This window comes from Haliaeetus albicilla, chromosome 18 (genome assembly GCF_947461875.1).
Source record: "Haliaeetus albicilla chromosome 18, bHalAlb1.1, whole genome shotgun sequence".
Taxonomy (NCBI): Eukaryota; Metazoa; Chordata; class Aves; order Accipitriformes; family Accipitridae; genus Haliaeetus; species Haliaeetus albicilla.
The window spans coordinates 12412532-12429809 of record NC_091500.1 but is presented as its reverse complement, the minus strand read 5'-3'; positions in this window follow the sequence as shown (position 1 = coordinate 12429809).

The window sequence follows — 17278 nt, the reverse complement described above, 5'->3', positions numbered from 1 at the left end:
GCAGCAATTCCAACGTGCAGGCTTCATGCTTTTAAGGGTAAAAGGATTTAATAGTACACATATGGGCTATTCTATGCTACGGAATGGTCCCGCGCTTGTTTAATTTCCCGGTACAGACATAGCCACAAGGTCTGCTTCTCTCCACCCCCTCTGCAGCTGGCTACCTAGCTAGTTATTTTGCTTTCCTTTTAAAATCCTCCTTTCAAAACCTCTTCTGAAAGTTGTCAAAATGGGTCTTACCTGTTTAAAACAGGCTTGAGACCTGGACTCATCATACTGTGGTGAGATTTCTTAAAACAGCAGAATGGGTATGAACCCAAATGTAAGAAAATGAGCTCAATTGCTATCTTCACCAAGGATGCTATTTGAGACACTGAGGAAATTAATTAGATTGTGGATAAACCTTGTGTAGAACAAGATAAATCTAAAAATAGATTATATTCTTTGTATATTTCTCTTGAATAAAATATATTATAATATTGATATACATTGGCAGCACTAATAATACAGATGTGGGTTTGTATTCTTGTATTAAACAATCCCTAATATTTTAATGATTTTTTTTTTCTGATTAGTTATTTTCTGGACATTAGAAAGTGTAACATATGGTCTAAATCAACTACAAAAAGTATTTTTATTTTTTTTAACTGTTTAAAATGCCGTATGAGGGAGTTTCATGGAATAAACCCATCAATGATCTGCACCAAAAGAGAAGCAATAGGACTTCAGTGATCTAAATTCTATTATGCTTTTAAATTCTTTAGGAAAAAACTTATATTGCTGGTGAAAGATAATCTAAGACTTAGCAGATGGTCCTAGTTGTGATTTACAGACAATCTCTGTTAAAAATGCATATATTTTTCCAAGTCTGAATTTCTCCATCTAAAATTTCAGTGACAGAGGAGTTTGTTGTCCTTATTTTGTGTATATTCCACACAATAAATTTAAAATATTTAAGTAATTAAAGCAAAACATACTTGTACTTGTTTTAGTCTCTGAGAGGTAAATCCAGAGACTAAAAATCCAGTTGTGTGGATTCCCTACACCTGCAACCTGGAGAGTTGAACTGAACCTTTGTGACAAGAGAAGAGAAACTTCATTTATTTCTAAATTAATTCCTCCACCCTAAGAGGCAGAGCATAGCCTGCACACCGTACTTATACCATGTATCTGGTTGTAAGGCGCTCATTTGTCCTTTATACTTCTGATTTCTCTTCCATGAGTTTTTGTTTACACGTACAAAGGGAAGAAGAAGCAAAGCAGGTTTTGTGTTAACTCTGTATATTCCAAGTGATGCAAAACAACTGTAGTATAGCAGTTAATCTACTCCAAAGTGTGCTGTGATGATACTCTGCAATATTGACTCAGACTACCTTCACATCAATCAATCAAGTCTGTAATCTGAGCCAGACCACTGATTAGTTTGGGAAATGGTGAATAATAATAAATATAATAAAAAAACATGTTTGGACTCAGCTCAGAGACATAGCAAGAACATGACAGTAATTACTCATCAGCACTTTCACCTGCAACTATATGCAAAAAGACTATATGCAAAAAGATTTGTGTTTTATTAGTTATAGCAGGTCTTCCAGGAAAGGAGTGAGGTACCTTGACAGCCCGTGCACAGGAGAGTCAGAGCTGTCCTGGGCATGCAGTGTATAGTCAATGGATAAACAGAGGATTTCATTTTCTAGTGCCTGTCAATCTCAGACCTTTCACAAACACCGATATTGCTTTTAAGGATAAAAACACTGAATTATTTAAATCTAAGAAACTGTCTGCCAGTTATGCACGTTAATTGCTTATCAATAATAGTTTCTCTTAAATATATTGTGTTTACAGGGGATAACTGGTAGCTACCCCACCATCACCACTAGTGTCTCTGTTAATTCTCTGTTAAGTTTGTTCTGCAATTACTGATTTTCCAGGTGAGCTGATAAACAACCGAAAGCTCAACAGCTACAGTGAGATTCCTGAGTCATTCTCTTCTGTTAATAATGTTGGAAAACAATCCAGGAGCTAACAAATTCTTATAGTAAACTTGGGTTTTTTTGCATCCTTTTTTACTAGAAATAGAAATTACTTGGATTTTAGGATGTTAATATTGGAATTAAAGTGTGATCTTGGTAGAGATAGAAATCTTGCTATTGACTGCATCTCTGAAATGGCAAATGATAGACAGAAAATAATTTTTCGTAGCCAGGTATGAATTTTGTCCTGTTCCTTTCTCTAAAAGTTTGAAAAATCTATGAAATACTAAGTAAAGAGCTTCTTTCTATGATCTACTCTAATAAAAAGTTTGCAAAAATTCATGTATAAATTATGACCATTTTAAATATATATATTTTAAAAAAAGGAATACCATAGTATCTCTTGCATTTCTATGCCAATCTTGCTTGGTAATATTTTGTAATTCGGTGGGGGGGAGAAAAAAAAAGATCAGAGAAAGCTGAGAGCTTCATATCCTGCTAGAATAGAGAGGGCAAACCAATTTCCAAGAAATAATCAGAACCAGAGATAAAGCTGGCAGGTTAACCTGCTTCACCCTTTTTGCTGTGCTACAGGACAGTGAAAATGGGAATGGGGGGCAGGGAGAGGAGGGGGAATAGAAAAGAGTTTTGCAAAAACCAGGCAAAGGACTGTACATGCTGAGCACCTGGATCTCGGACAGTCACAGATGCAAACTAAACAATGCTGTGGCTCTTTTACAGGCTTCCTAAACACTAAATAACAAAACCTTAAAAGCAAACAAAACCCCTGATTGATAATATTATCCCTTCAGTAAACAAGGGTCCAAGAAAATATATAAGTTGAAGGGTTTTGACATTCTCAGTGCTTTCCCTGATGTTAAACTGGAAGAGTTCTTGCAAATGCTGTATTTGATGAGTCAGGACCCGCATGTCCTCTTTTGGGTTTACACCATGGATGAGGAATAAACAGCTGGCTTTGGTTTTTACTTTTTAATGTAAAATTATCAACACATCATTTCTGGTTTAGTATTAGTTCAAATATATGGTGAGTATGGACTGAGGTTCCAGAGCAGGAAACTACTTCTTACCATAAAACTGGAGTGATGGAGTGATGTACTCCAAACGTGTCAGACAATAACACTACAGAAGTTAAGAATGTGTATGAAACACATAGCCTTTATAAAATCTGACTGGCTTGACATCTTTTCATCTTAATTTGGGAGGAATTAGCTTACAAATTGAAAGCAATAGTAGAGCTGAAGATAGCAATCTTTCAGGGAAAAAACATTACTAATTATTCAAATACACATTTTCAACTTTTTTCTCACTTTACCTTTTACCTCGGTTTCAAAAAAGGCATGGTGACATTTAGGAAGTAGTTAATATTTACATATGGCTTGACAAAACTGGATCCCAGTACATAGATAACCAGAATATATCAGCACCATTTATTTATCTGAATCAGTCTTTCCCCAATTCACTCCTACCAGACTGTAAACTCGTAAGGACAGGGGCTGTGGTTCCAGCTCCTCATTTGCTTCTGCAAAACATGGAATAATAATGTCTACCCACACAGCTGTACTACTTTTCCCTCCTATTTTCTCTTTTTAGAGGACCACCAAGGTTTTCTTTTCTACTCTCACTGGTTATGCACTAGCATTAGTTCCCTGGAGTCTAGAAAGTGATTTCTGGGTTGCAGTGGAGTTAGCTGAAAGCCAGGCTCATTAATTCCTGTAAACTACTTGAGTGAACCATTTCTCATACACTAAGACAGTTCCTTCCATTATGATAAGACAAATTTTAAATGTCACGTGTAACATTTTATTTTTGTGTGAAATATTAAATTTCAGCAGATATAAAGGATCAAATTAAAACCTGCTTTAATTTAACTGATTTCACCAAAAGCTCATCAAAGTTCAGTTTGGTTTTGGTCTTCAAACGCTAGAAGAGATTGGTGTGATTACATGGAATCACATCATGGGAAAAAAAAAAAAAAATCAAAGTGTGTAAGTAAATTACATGGTTATTCTTGCATTTTAAGATACACTGAATCACAAAACAGTTTTTAAAGGTTTAGGGCTTTTTTTCCAGAAAATACTGGTTTATTGGAACTGAAACTTTTTGCCAATGTGTGGTCTTTCCCAATCCTTTCATTGGGACAATTTTCACAAATAAAAATTTGAGTTACACAGCTCCCAACATAAAAATCTATCCATCACTTATATTTTGATTTTTGGAACGCTTTTTAGAGATGTGAGAAAATTCACCTAGATTCCATTAAGTCAACTGATGTTACATCTACGTGAAAGGATTTTGGTACCCTCTCTCTTTTCTTCCCATACCCAAGAATGAAAATAACCTTCATTTAATCACAATTCAGAGTAGGACTCTTTTTTTGAAATGCCAAGATTTTACAAGACTATTTTCCACTGAGACCAATAAGCAACATGAAAAGTTTTTAAGAGGAAATTAATGGTACTGTGAAAACACACATATCAATATGGGGAATATATATATCAGGGGAGGATAAGTTTCTCATTCCCTTCACTCAAGTAGTACATTTATTGTCCATGGAGGATAGTAAGCTAATTGGGAACTTATCGCTCTTGCTGACTCCAGAGATACTTCCCTTTTTAGTGAAGGTTTAAAACGTATCATGAAAACAAAAGCTTTAGACTTGGAGTCTACATTTTACATATATTCACAGTAAACTGGAGAACATTTTATACTTTCCACCTGAAACACACAAATACTGAACAGGTATTTCCTACATTTTTGCGGCAGAGAAGATTTCCACCAGTACAACATGGAAGTTGCTTGCACTAGGACTGTAGTTTCAGAATTTCAGTACCCATTACATTGTTAGAAATGTTTGCAGAAGAACTTCAATCAAGAATTTTTATTTTCCATTTTCAGGTTTCTAAAATTCAAGTGATTATATTAGATAGACAACTGAATTATTTGACCAGCTTTTTGTGCAACTGTGCTGCCTCACTATACAAATTAAATGTGTAGATAAATCAAATAGGACAATATGGGTTTATTTTGGGCTCAGTTTTCATCCTAACAGCATCAGTATATATCTTTTCTGTGCATTTTATTTACTGAATCGGATGGACAATTACCATGCAATGGTTATTAGGCCATACAGACAAGAGTTTCCCAACACCAATGCTCAGATCCAGGGCACTGTTTGATTTGTTTGCATAGATGTAACTTCTGGGTCCCAGTCATTCTCAGGATCTCTACTGATGGTGAAAATAAAATCCCAGTGGATGACTGTTCCATGCCAATGGGTACTCTTTGACAGTCAATATTACTTTTCTTTAGAATAATTCTCCTCCAAAACTCTGAAGGGGAAACAGAACAGAACAGAAACCAATTTGAACAGACACCAGGAGAGGAAACAGCCAGAAGACTTCTGCCACCTACGCAGACATTAACCTTTTTACAGCTTTTGCCTGACTCACTGATATTTAACATGTCTTTTCTTATATTCTGGGATTCCTTTATTGGATGGAAATGCATGTCAGAGAAGATCTTGGAAAGAGAGGTTCAGCAGAAGTACTGCTTTTATCTGTCTGTCCCTTAAGGACCTCTTTCAATGCCCACCTGATTACATTACATTGCACATTAGCATGGTGTGTCCTTTCTTTAGGATGACTGGTACTTTTGCCATTTGCATGTAATTACATAAACCAGGTTGTTCTTAGCTTCAAAAGCAAAAAAAAAAATCTATCTACCTAGAACATTTACTACTTTGCACCCTCTTCACAAATTATGTGATCAAAAACCAGGTATGATAGATATGCCTTTCACTTTTTTGTCAAAGTAATGCTCATTCGACCCTTTGCAATTTTCCAGCAGTCCCAAGAGTGCAGTACAAGAAAATGAAGGATAGCAGCATGAATCACAGCTAATGTAATCTGAAAAAGACAGCAGTGAATGCTTAGGAATTTTCCTTTTGTTTCAAGCATTTGAACTTCATTTATCCACAAACACAAGAAGATGGACTTGCCACTTCCTTTCACCTTCAAGGACAAAAGCAAAAGTAAGGGCTTCTTCCTTTAGAAAGAGGTTTATAGTGATACCCTCATCTACTTCTGGTGACCTTTTAAGGAAATTTAATTTTGAATCCTGTCCAGCCAGAAAATGCTGTGCTGTACATTCACTAACTGGACATTCTGTTTCTTTTTGTCACCTGAGACATCAGAGCTTTTCTAGGAAGACAGGACTGCAACATTACCTCTTCTTTGGTGAACATTTGGATGTTTTTCCATCACTATTTTAAGTTACGCTTCCAGAATATTATTTTAGAAATAAAAGCAGGTTTGTGTGTCTGAAACCAGAGCATTCAGCACTAAAAACTTCCTAAATTCTCAAAAGGAATAATTATTAATGATCTAGTCAAGAATCTGCTTTTGAAGTAATTCCTTTAATACCCATGATATTTTGTTTGGTATGAAATTCATGATAAAAGTTTATGTATGGGTATCAAGGGGATCATGCAAAAAGAGAGGGCTTAATTGTTGCAACTTAGTGAAAGTGCATAATGCAAAGACACAAGTTTCATGATTAGAGAGTTAATCACTTTCCATCTCAGAATTCAGACATTCCCATCCTTAAAAATAGCCCTTTAACCTATTTGTTATAATCCTCGTCTCTAACAACTTCAACTTCATTTAGCATCCCATTGTATTCGCTGCCTTTCTCTACAGAACCTCTCTTGTTCTTTTCTCTCTCACGCATTTTGCTCTCTAGCTACTGGCAGTAGCCCTACAGTTTTTATTTTCTTGTTGCCTTTTCTGCCCCTGACTTCTTCCATGCTGTGCTCTGTTCCTGGGAATAACGATCAGTGGTACTGAGACAGGCTCTCCATTCAAACCCTAGCAATATAGCTTCATCTACTGCAAAACTTGCCAAACCCTGATTCATATAAATATCACCTCATCACTTACAAAGTTTTCAACTAAACCCTGTAAATCTTCTCACTGAGAGCTTGTCTACTATTTGATATAGGCAATGAATCTATATGTGTGCCCATCGTGTTATGTAGCTCACTACCATTACCTAACAAATCCAAATAATTGATAATATGTATGACTTAGACACTATATTCATCTCCGCTTGCTGTAGGTACTTGAAGTGTTTTAGTTAGGAGTTTGACTGCCTTACATAACTCCTCAAATCGACAGGGAAAGATGGACATCACTGGAAACAAATCAACTCAACTACAGTTTCAATTGTCCTCTGGAGATCCATTCCTTATTTAATGCCTAAATAAGGTAGGATAAATCTGGATTTATGAGACTGTTTGATATCCTAATTGGAAAGTTTGTTGGTGAAATAAATAAATGAAAGATTAGAGTCCATGTATCTCAGATCTTGAACCGCCTCACTGCTTCTGAACGGGTGAGCAACCCCTTCAAGTCAGTCCTAGTGCCTCAATAGAAACCCTGCTAACTAACTAAGCAAGAGGAACAATCTAAAAAAAAAGAAAAAAAGTTAGCACATATTAGCAGCAAACTCTTGTGACAAATAACCTGCAAGGACATAACAATCACTGAACTATTTATATAAATAATAGAACTATAGTATTTCACTATTGGACTGCTAATTCCAGAGACAGAAATAGCTTTTATGCCTAGAAAATTCAATGGGGGAGTAATATTTCTAACATATTCTGCATTCAAAATAAACAGTATTTAATTGAAATGTTTTATCAGACACTGTCAGCTGCAGCCTATCCCAAACACAGAGACAAAACAGACTAGACATCTTCCATTTTTGTTAGAGTTATTTACAGTTCTTCTGCACATATCCAGAACCACGGTACTCCGAGCAAGTCCTGTTTCCCACCCAGGGCTAATTCAGAATTTGATGTTCCTCTGCTTTGCTGTAGTGCAGCAGACATGATAATGTCTTGTTTAGAGCATACTTCACACATACGCTCAACACTTAGGATCTCAAAAAATGCATGTATGACCACTTAAGCAAACAAAATCCAAAGAAAAAGAGGGACTCTGTCTTTTTTTATAGTAACATCACTGTATTTGGAGCACTTACGCAAGATAAGGTCAGTTGCCACCTCATCCTAGAAGTAAGACCTTCTCACACAGCTCAGGCTCTGCTCATTTCTGAAGTCAAGAATGTTACACTATGCAGAAGAGCCTGGACCAAAAAGAGTGCGTGTAAGCAGCAATATCATAGCACTCAAAACACAGAGTGTGATTTGGCTCTGAGCCCAAATTAGGATACATTTCTCAAGTGAGCTCTTGATTTCCCAGCTGAGACTGTTTTTTCTTTTTTTTCTGCTCTGTTAAAGTGCAATTAGTTTAATTTAAAATCACCCTGGTTTCAGCAGAGAAGCAGCACCAATAGCTGTCCTTCCCAACAGAGTTTGTTCTGCAAACATGTCCTTGTTCTAGTGCTGGAAAGTTAAACAGGTTTCAGCTGCAGAAGAGAGAAAAAGGAGAAACCCAACTAGCAGGTCTCTCCTGAGAGGCAAGAGGACTCATCTCTGTTGCCACTGCCTAGCTGGTGTGAGGCAGCACAAATACTTTTCCTCCTTGCTCTAGTGTAAATTAAACAGATTATGTCATGGTTTAAGCCCAGCTGCCAACAAAGCACCACAAACCTGCTCACTCACTCCTCCCTGCTGGTGAGACGAGAAGGAGAAAATATAAAGAAAAGCTCATGGGTCGAGACAAGGACAGGGAGGGATCACTCACCACTTATGGTCATGGGCAAAAACAGACCCGACTTGGGGAAAAAACAAAATCAATTTGATTTACTACAAATCATATCAAAACAAGGATAATGAGAAAAACTAAATCTCAAAACACCTTCCCCCCACACCTCCCTTCTTCCCAGGCTTAACTTTACTGCTAGTCCTCTCTCCCTCCTCTCCCCGGCAGCGCAGGGGGACGGGGAATGGGGGTTGGGGTCGGTTCCTCACACGTCGTCTCTGCCGCTCCTTCCTCCTCAGGGGGAGGACTCCTCACTCCTCCCCTGCCCCACCGTGGGGTCCCTCCCACAGGACACAGTCCTTCACAAACTTCTCTGCTGTGGGTCCCTCCCATGGGCTGCAGTCCTTCAGGCACAGACTGCTCCAGCGCGGGCTTCCCCAGGGAGTGGCGGCCATCTTGGGGGCATCCACCCCCCTGCTCCGGCGTGGGCTCCTCTCTCCCCGGGCTGCAGGTGGGCATCTGCTCCCCCGCTCCCCTCCGTGGGCTGGGGGGGGACAGCCTGCCGCCTGGTCTCACCACGGGCTGCGGGGGCAGCCCCTCCTCCCCTCCTCCTCACTGACCTCGGTGTCTGCAGAGGGGGTCCTCTCACGTTCCAATCCCCCCACTCACTGCAGGTTTCCCCTCTTAACTCTGTTCTCCCAGAGGCGCTACCGCCATCACTGACGGGCTCGGCCTGGGCCAGCGGTGGGTCCGACGTGGAGCCAGGGAAGCTTCTGGCAGCTTCTCACAGGAGCCGGCCCTGCAGACCCTGCCCCGCGACCAAAACCCCGCCACACAAACCCAAACCAGATTAGTGTAAACCAGCTATTTGAAGCCATAATGAAATAAATCAGAAATCCAGCATTGATTCCAGCTGTATCCAGTTATGGTTTCAACACCCTGCCTGTAAAGGGACACCATTTTACAAGCTTAGGATGCTATCTGTGCAAGTGCATGACAAGTTACATCACCTACTTGAACTCAGAGAAATGTACAGTGTAAGTGTCCCTTGGGACTGTTGGCTGATAGCTAGCAGCTAGAAGGTTGTGCTGTGTGCTCAAAAAATATATATATGGTTTATATGTATGTCAATAGAAAAATAAATTGTCCTGAGGCAACAAAACTCTGTGTTGGTTCTATCCCAAACACCACTGTCTATTCTAAAGGCACTTACAAAACCCAGTGGAGGGTGATGACATGACTGAATTCAGACCGGAGAGTTTAATGGATGAAGTTGCAGTTTGGAATAAAATCTTCCCTAATGTGGAAGAACTGAGCACACCTGAGAGCAATTAATCCTTCTGAGCCAACTTAAATTTAATGTCAGAATGAATGCATACCTTGATATTTACTATGCCAACACATAAGCAGGTCCCCTGTGGCAAGATAGCATTTCCAGTCATCATAAAATGAAGTTTAATGATTCTAAATACTTTCAAGAAGTTGACTGGGTCAGCTAAAAAATTGTATCTATCTGTGATACATAGCACTATGAGATTTAAAAAATTATCACTATATCTTTGTGAGCTATGTATAATAAAGAAGGGGCGGGGAGGAATTCAAGGTCTTTCCTTGCTGTCACAGCAAGGAATAGAGGAACCAGCAGTTTATTCTCTCTCCTCACAAGTTTGTTATTCTTGTATGAGAAGGAAGATACATTTTTTTGGTGATGAGAAACTACTATCTTTACTGTGTTCTTGTATATGAAGTATTATGCTTTAGCCCACAGAACAGCCTCAACTTAAAGATAATCCCTGTTGGAGCAGGTCCAGAGGAGGGCCATGAAAATGATCAGAGGGCTAGAACACCTCTGCTGTGAAGACAGGCTGAGACAGTTGCGGTGGTTCGCCCTGGAGAGGAGAAGGCGCCAGGGAGACTTCTTTGCAGCCTTTCAGTACACAAAGGGGGCTTATAAGAAAGATGGAGGGAGACTTTTTACCACGGCCTGTAGTGACAGGACAAGGGGTAACGGTTTTAAACTGAAAGAGGGTAGATTTAGATTGGACACAAGGAAGAAATTTTTTATGATGAGGTGTTGCATTAAAGGCTAAAGAAGTTTGGCAGAAAATAAACTGCCTTGTGTTCCAGCTTATCTTCAGATATCAGAGGGGCTGGGGGCAGCTGGGCTTAGATTCTGAGTGATGTCCAATTCAACACTATAAGTCCGGTCATGTTCAATATGTACTGAACTATCATGATTACGGAAGTACTAATAGCGTTAATATACTTTCAATCTAGTTGCATTCAGTGAACTCTCACAGCCAGACTTAAGAACTGTGGTTGCATTCAATGAACTGCCACAGCTAGATTTTAATGAATAGTACAGTTTATTAAAGCAACAGAAGTACAGATTCTTTTGGATTGCCGGTGATAAATACACTGTCTGCAAAGCACATGCAAATAATACAGTTGACTACAAGAGTACTAAATTATGGAAAAACTCTATAGAGATTTCTAAGTACCCCATGAAAGCACTCAGTATAGCCAAGTGTTCGAATCTCACCCAATAGGCGTCCCTGTCAGGGGGAAGAGAGGCTCAGCCCTTCGACAGATCCCAGAAGTCAGCGATGTCCTCCCAACTTGTCCACAATGATATTTTCCCTAACAGTCCCCCTCTCTTAAGGACTTTTATACTATTTTCCTATTTTTAGGTGGAGCTTCAGTGACTCTAGTCATACATACCTTTATTATGATTGGTGTAACATCTCCTCGCTTTACTTTTAAAGGTATAAGCTAGAGAAATTCAGAGTGCTCAGTGAGGGGTGGTTGCATCTTAAAGGCGAGCAGCCTCTGGGATGGAGGTGTGTTTTGGTAATATAATAACATTATAATGAGCAAAGTTCACCCAGAGGACATGATTTTGACAGAAAATGAGTAACTGCTGGTTCAGGGCTGGCTCAGGGCAACAGCTATGCCGTTTATCAGTTCCATAGTACCACCCAGTTCCCATCCCCGCAGTGATATCACAGAGCCTGGTCATGGTATTTCAACTCCACTCCACCCTCCGTATTGTTTCTCTTAGAGTCAGCACACCAAGCCCCCCTGGTGTTGCTAACGTCTAAGGTTGCAGGTTATATTGCTTGGGGAATTATTATGGAACAGATTCCTTGCATATCTACCATTTTCCACCCTTGAGATTTACCTTTTCTTAAGAGGTGGGCATATCAATAAGTCGCCTACAGCAACCATTCCACATGAGGGTGGTGAGGCACTGGAACAGATTGCCCAGAGAAGTTGTGGATGCCCCATCCTGGAAGTGTTCAAGGCCAGGTTGGATGGGGCTTTGAGCAACCTGATCCAAGGCAGGGGGTTGGACTAGAAGATCTTTAAAGGTCCTTTTCAACACAAACCATTCTGTGATTCTATGAAAGATCACCCATGTTGATGCAAGTTTTACTTCTGGCTTTAGTATACCTGGAGTGAAGCGTATATGTCTGCTCTTCATGATGACCTGGAACACTGCCCTCCGGCAGAGACAGGAACCTGCAACACTCCCTCACACTCTGTCCTCTGTACCCCCTATAAGAAGGACATCTACACTAACTGGGAGAAGATACACTTCTTTCATGGATGGAGTTTGTTCTCTTCTCTTTATGCTAAAACCATACCTTGTAGAGTGAAGATACTGAAGAAAGGCAACACACACTTCCAGCAGATCCATGAACTTGGTGCTTCTCCTCTATCCTAGAGAAACTTCCTCAAAGGCTATAAGGAGCATCCTTGAAATATTTTTTGAAACTTGACCTTTGCAGAGGGACAAAGTCACTGTTAAATGCTAGATGTGACAGTGGGTTTGGGTCCTTCTACTATGTGCCTCTTTGTTCTTCTGTCCAATTTATGCCTCTAATGAATTCCTGCCTGTAACTGCTCAAACCTTTCTCTGGTGTCTTACACCTGGTTGGAATTTGACATGTGCTAACAGCTTCTTTTTTAATCAGGCAGTGAAATGTGTAGCTCTCTGGAGAACCGAATAAAAAATCCTGCATGTAGAGCCTGGCAATAGGGGTGTAACAACTCCCTTCCAGATCCAGCAGCCTGCCACTAAGAGAGAGGTACACCTATTTCCCTCAGAGACACTCCAAACAAAAGTAAAGGAGCAGCAGTCATTGTTTATACAAAATTTTTGCATTTACAAAGGTATTTCAGTTATATTAACTAAATTAACACGTTTTCCTGCAGTCAGCTGAGGAACGTGAGGCACTCCTGCCCTGATTCAGCTTTCAGAACAGTACAAAAAAGGAGTAATGTCATTCCACTTATCTTTTTGGCACCAGAAAAGTAGCGATACAAAGGCTGAGCCCGATGAAGTCAGTAGTGACCATAGCAGCCATTCGGTCTATTGATTTAGAATGGGCTTAAAATATCTTTTTAAAAGGGCCTTCTGGATCACTTATTAAGCACAGCCAAACTGGAGATGTCTGCCTGTGGTATTACTTGCAGCAGTCCTGAAGTCAAATGCCAGGCATTTCAAGTATAACAGTTAAATAACATAATGTGTGTCTGAAACACGTCACTGAATTTATACAAGGTGCCAAATAATTTGTGATCTTCAGCACTGTCACATCACTACACTACTATTGCTTTAGTACATGGTAGCACTTTCCATACATATAGCTGAAAGCCACAGCTCCAGAATGCCCACCTCATTCAGAAAATTAATCACAAAATCAATCTGAAGTTTTACAGGGTAGACTTACTGAATCTCTGAATTTGCAGAAACAACTGCTTACTAAAATGGCAGTAGTTTCCTTTTTGACTTTCAATTTTCAATTAACATATGGGCAGAAGGATTTCTGTATGCTTGTCTATTGCTTATCAAATAGATAGGTCTGAATTGCCCTATATTTCCATAAAGGCATTTGCATTTTTTTTTTGGCTTGGATTTGAAGTCAGAAACAAACTCCATCTAAATATCCTAACTCCTGGAAAGATTAGAAATATTCAGTTAAACTTTCTGCACTAAGCAAAGTTTTGCTACTGCACATTGGTCTTTGTCTTTTATTATTTTGGAGAGTAATCAAAATCTGTAAGAATGGCAATAGTTTAAGAGAGGGAAGTCAGTCTAATTTATGTGTGATCTTATCACCTACATAAAGTATGAGACATCCCAGCAAATCTGCAGAGAAAGCATACAGTAACAAGGAATTTGTGGCTTAGATGCTTTGACAGATGTGAAGATGTTGTTTGCCTGGCCCGAAAAGCGTGGTTTCTGACTAGTTTTGAGATAATGAAAAAAAAAAATTATAAACCTTAATCATACGAGAACTAAGGTTATAAATCTGAAGAATTATTCTGAATCTTGGTAGTTCCTAGCTTCATCTGCAGGTCTCCAGCCCATAAGTAATCAATGGAAGTCTGAAAAATACATAAGAATATAAAAACTTTGCTGGGAGCTATCACTCATAGCTCATAAGTAAGCCGGGAGTGGTAGGCCAAGGTATTGGCCTGATTTTTAATTGCTTTTCCTTTCAGACTTGTCAGTAGTGACATAATATGAATGATGATAAGTAAGATATTGTTTTATCCAAGTTCTATCACTTGTAGGCAACCTACCACTCCAGTGCAGCCTACATCTGATTTTCCTTACCATGGTGTTACCTGGAACCTTCCTTTGACCACAGCTCCATCTCTGTAGCAGTGTTCCTGAGAATTTAATTCTTGTGGATTCTGAGACGTGACATGGGTACTTAATAACAACATAAATAAGTGCTGGTACTATATGAGAAGTATGTTAGTTCAGCCTCTCTTCTTTTATGTCAGGAATAATATGTTACAATAAGTCTGCAGATTCCATAAAAAAGTGTGACTTAAATTCCATACATCATAAAATTCATTTATGTTCTCCAAATGCATTTAGAATGATTTAAATACTAAGCATTTTATGATCTTAAAGTATGCAGAGGTTCCACTTTGAATTCTGAGATCAATAAAAATTAACTATGTTTGGTGCCACTATAGCCCAGAAGCTTTTGAGACGTCATGTTCATTAAAAAAGGAAGTCAGAAGTTTACTGAAGGAAGTTTATTAAAACTGTCATATCTTACTAGCGCAATTTGCTTATCAGCTTTTCACAAAGCTTTTAATTTTCTAGAACAAACAAATATATCAACAAGATCAATTTTGTTTTGGCCATTTAAAATGGCAAGATTAAAAACTAGGCTCAAACGGAAATCATTTGCAACTTTAACTACACTAGAGTGTATCATTAGAGTGTCCTCTAGGCAAAAGAGTCTGTCTTATATCAACATGATGTATGATGCTAAATGATTGGATTTCAGTTCACAGGGGAAGGTATTCCTCACTGCAGCAATGGGCCCTGAGACAAATGTGAGTTTAGTACGTGTTTCATTTTTAATTCTCCCTAGCAAGAATGTGAAACAGATAAAATAAAACTCTATTGTGACTGGTAGAGTGGGATCTTCATTTTAAATGACCCCTTAATACATTAACTGGAGGAGAAAGAAGATAACTTGATGACTTCATGTAGAAGTACTTGTTACTGTCCAAAGCTTGTCTAATAGCAGCTCATTCTTATGTCACTGTTGTTCCTGGAATGACACTTAGGTCACTGCTATCTGCTACAAGTTGAAAAATGCTTACTCTCTGAGGACAGCTTTGGCCTGCCTGGGTTTTACATTTGTTGGTTTCTTTTAAATCTGCATTCGGGCATCAGTGTATAATTTTCTTTATTGCCAGCTTCTTCGCATTCTGACTGTCTTCAAATGCCTGCCCCTGTATCCTCTGCATTGCAGACAGTTGCTGTAGATTGTATTGATTTTAACTGATGCTGGTGGATTGGTTTGCCTTAGTTCCCAGTATAAATTACAGAAATGTCATCCATGCTCTGTAAAATACTTGGCATAACATTTCTACATACATAAATACAGGAAGAACAACTTTTATATGAGCAGTAATACCAGAAAACACACTTTTCTTCCTCTTTATTGTATTTATTTTAGTTGCCTCAGTTTTTGTCATCCTTCTTATCCATTTTCACATGAAACAGTTTCTTAATATGATAAGCCATGCCTAGTGATGAAAGAGTCTGCATTTTTATAGGTTTGTTGTTTAAAATGTTAACACCTTCAGCCTTTTGGGGTGATTGGCCTAGTTTTAGCAATTTTCTTGGGGGTCTGCTGAAACTGGTCATATCTTCTATCAGGGAAACCATTAGTAGCAGCTATAGCAAACTATCTTTTAAAAACCAAGTGAAATTAATTTACAAGGTAGAGGTTTTACATTTACCTGCGCTGGACACTTGCTTTACCTTGAATTAAACTTGAAAAGAACAGTTTCATTTATTCAGAGTCATTTCAGATGATGTTTATCCTTGAAGAAACAAGCAACATGGGAAATGTGCTATCTCTCAGTATGTGACACTGAATCAGACTGATCAGCCTAATTTTACAATTCTTTCTGTAAGAGCAGACACATACATTTTAATTTTCTTTTCCAGTAGACCATGCAGAATGTATTATTCTTCTTCAGATACAGCTAAGTTTTCAGTGACTGCAAAAATCTCTGCCACGCTCAATGTAAGTAGCACCTGACTCATGTCAGATATATGGGGCAGAATGCAGGTTTCAAAATCCACTTCGAGCAGCTGGCTAAACCTAATCTCCCTAGCTGTTTAGCTTTTCTTTTTTAGCTTAAAGTGCTAAAAAAGTACCTCTGTGCATGTCAAGCCACCCTACTGTGAGTAAGTGGATATCAGCTCAGGCCCAAGGCCCCAGAATGAACAAACATCTCCCTGAGGTGCCTCTGGGATTTGATCTGTGAAGTTTCACAGACCTTATCAGATGCTGACAGAAGCAGACACCCTGCAGGACACATTTGTGACAGCACTATGTACCTTTTACCCTGCAATTTCTATGTACAGTGGAATGAATTCTCTTTTCAGCCTTACAAGGTCAAATCTCCATCTCCTAACCACAATAGGTAACTATTCTTGAAAGTAGAATGAGGATGGAGGAATGATATCCTACTCCTCCCCACTGAAATGGTGTCACCACAAGAAACTAGCTCAAATTTCTTTAGACCACAGTGTCAATAACTTTAAGTAAAATTATGATTAGCGGATTCACTTGGGAGCAGAGAGCTGTGTCCTGGTCCACTTCCAGAAAACTATTTGTGCATTTTCTTATTAAATATAAAAACAATTCTAGGAACAGGAACTATATCTGAAACCATTGATGGGTCCCTTTCAGCTGAGTGCCTACTGGTCAAATTATTAAAAAAAAATTCCTTCCAAGCCCTTCCCTTCTGGCCCAGTCAGCTCTGTGAAGGACCTGCCTTCCTACATGTAAAAGTGGCCTCCTCAAGGCTGGGAAACCCTCACTGTTAAGGTACTTTCAAGGGAGACAGGAAAATTTGGGTTAAATCTAAAGCTAAGCAACAAACTGAAATGTTCTAATTATCTCAGTTCTGTATTTACGTAAGTGTATATATGCAAAGGTATGTGTCATTGCATTCAGATGTACATTTACTGAGCTGGAAGGAAGGTACAAGTTGGTCTCTGGGATCCTGTCAACAGTGGTCACAAGTTGTATGTTTCCTCCTTCAGCCCTGCTGACTACC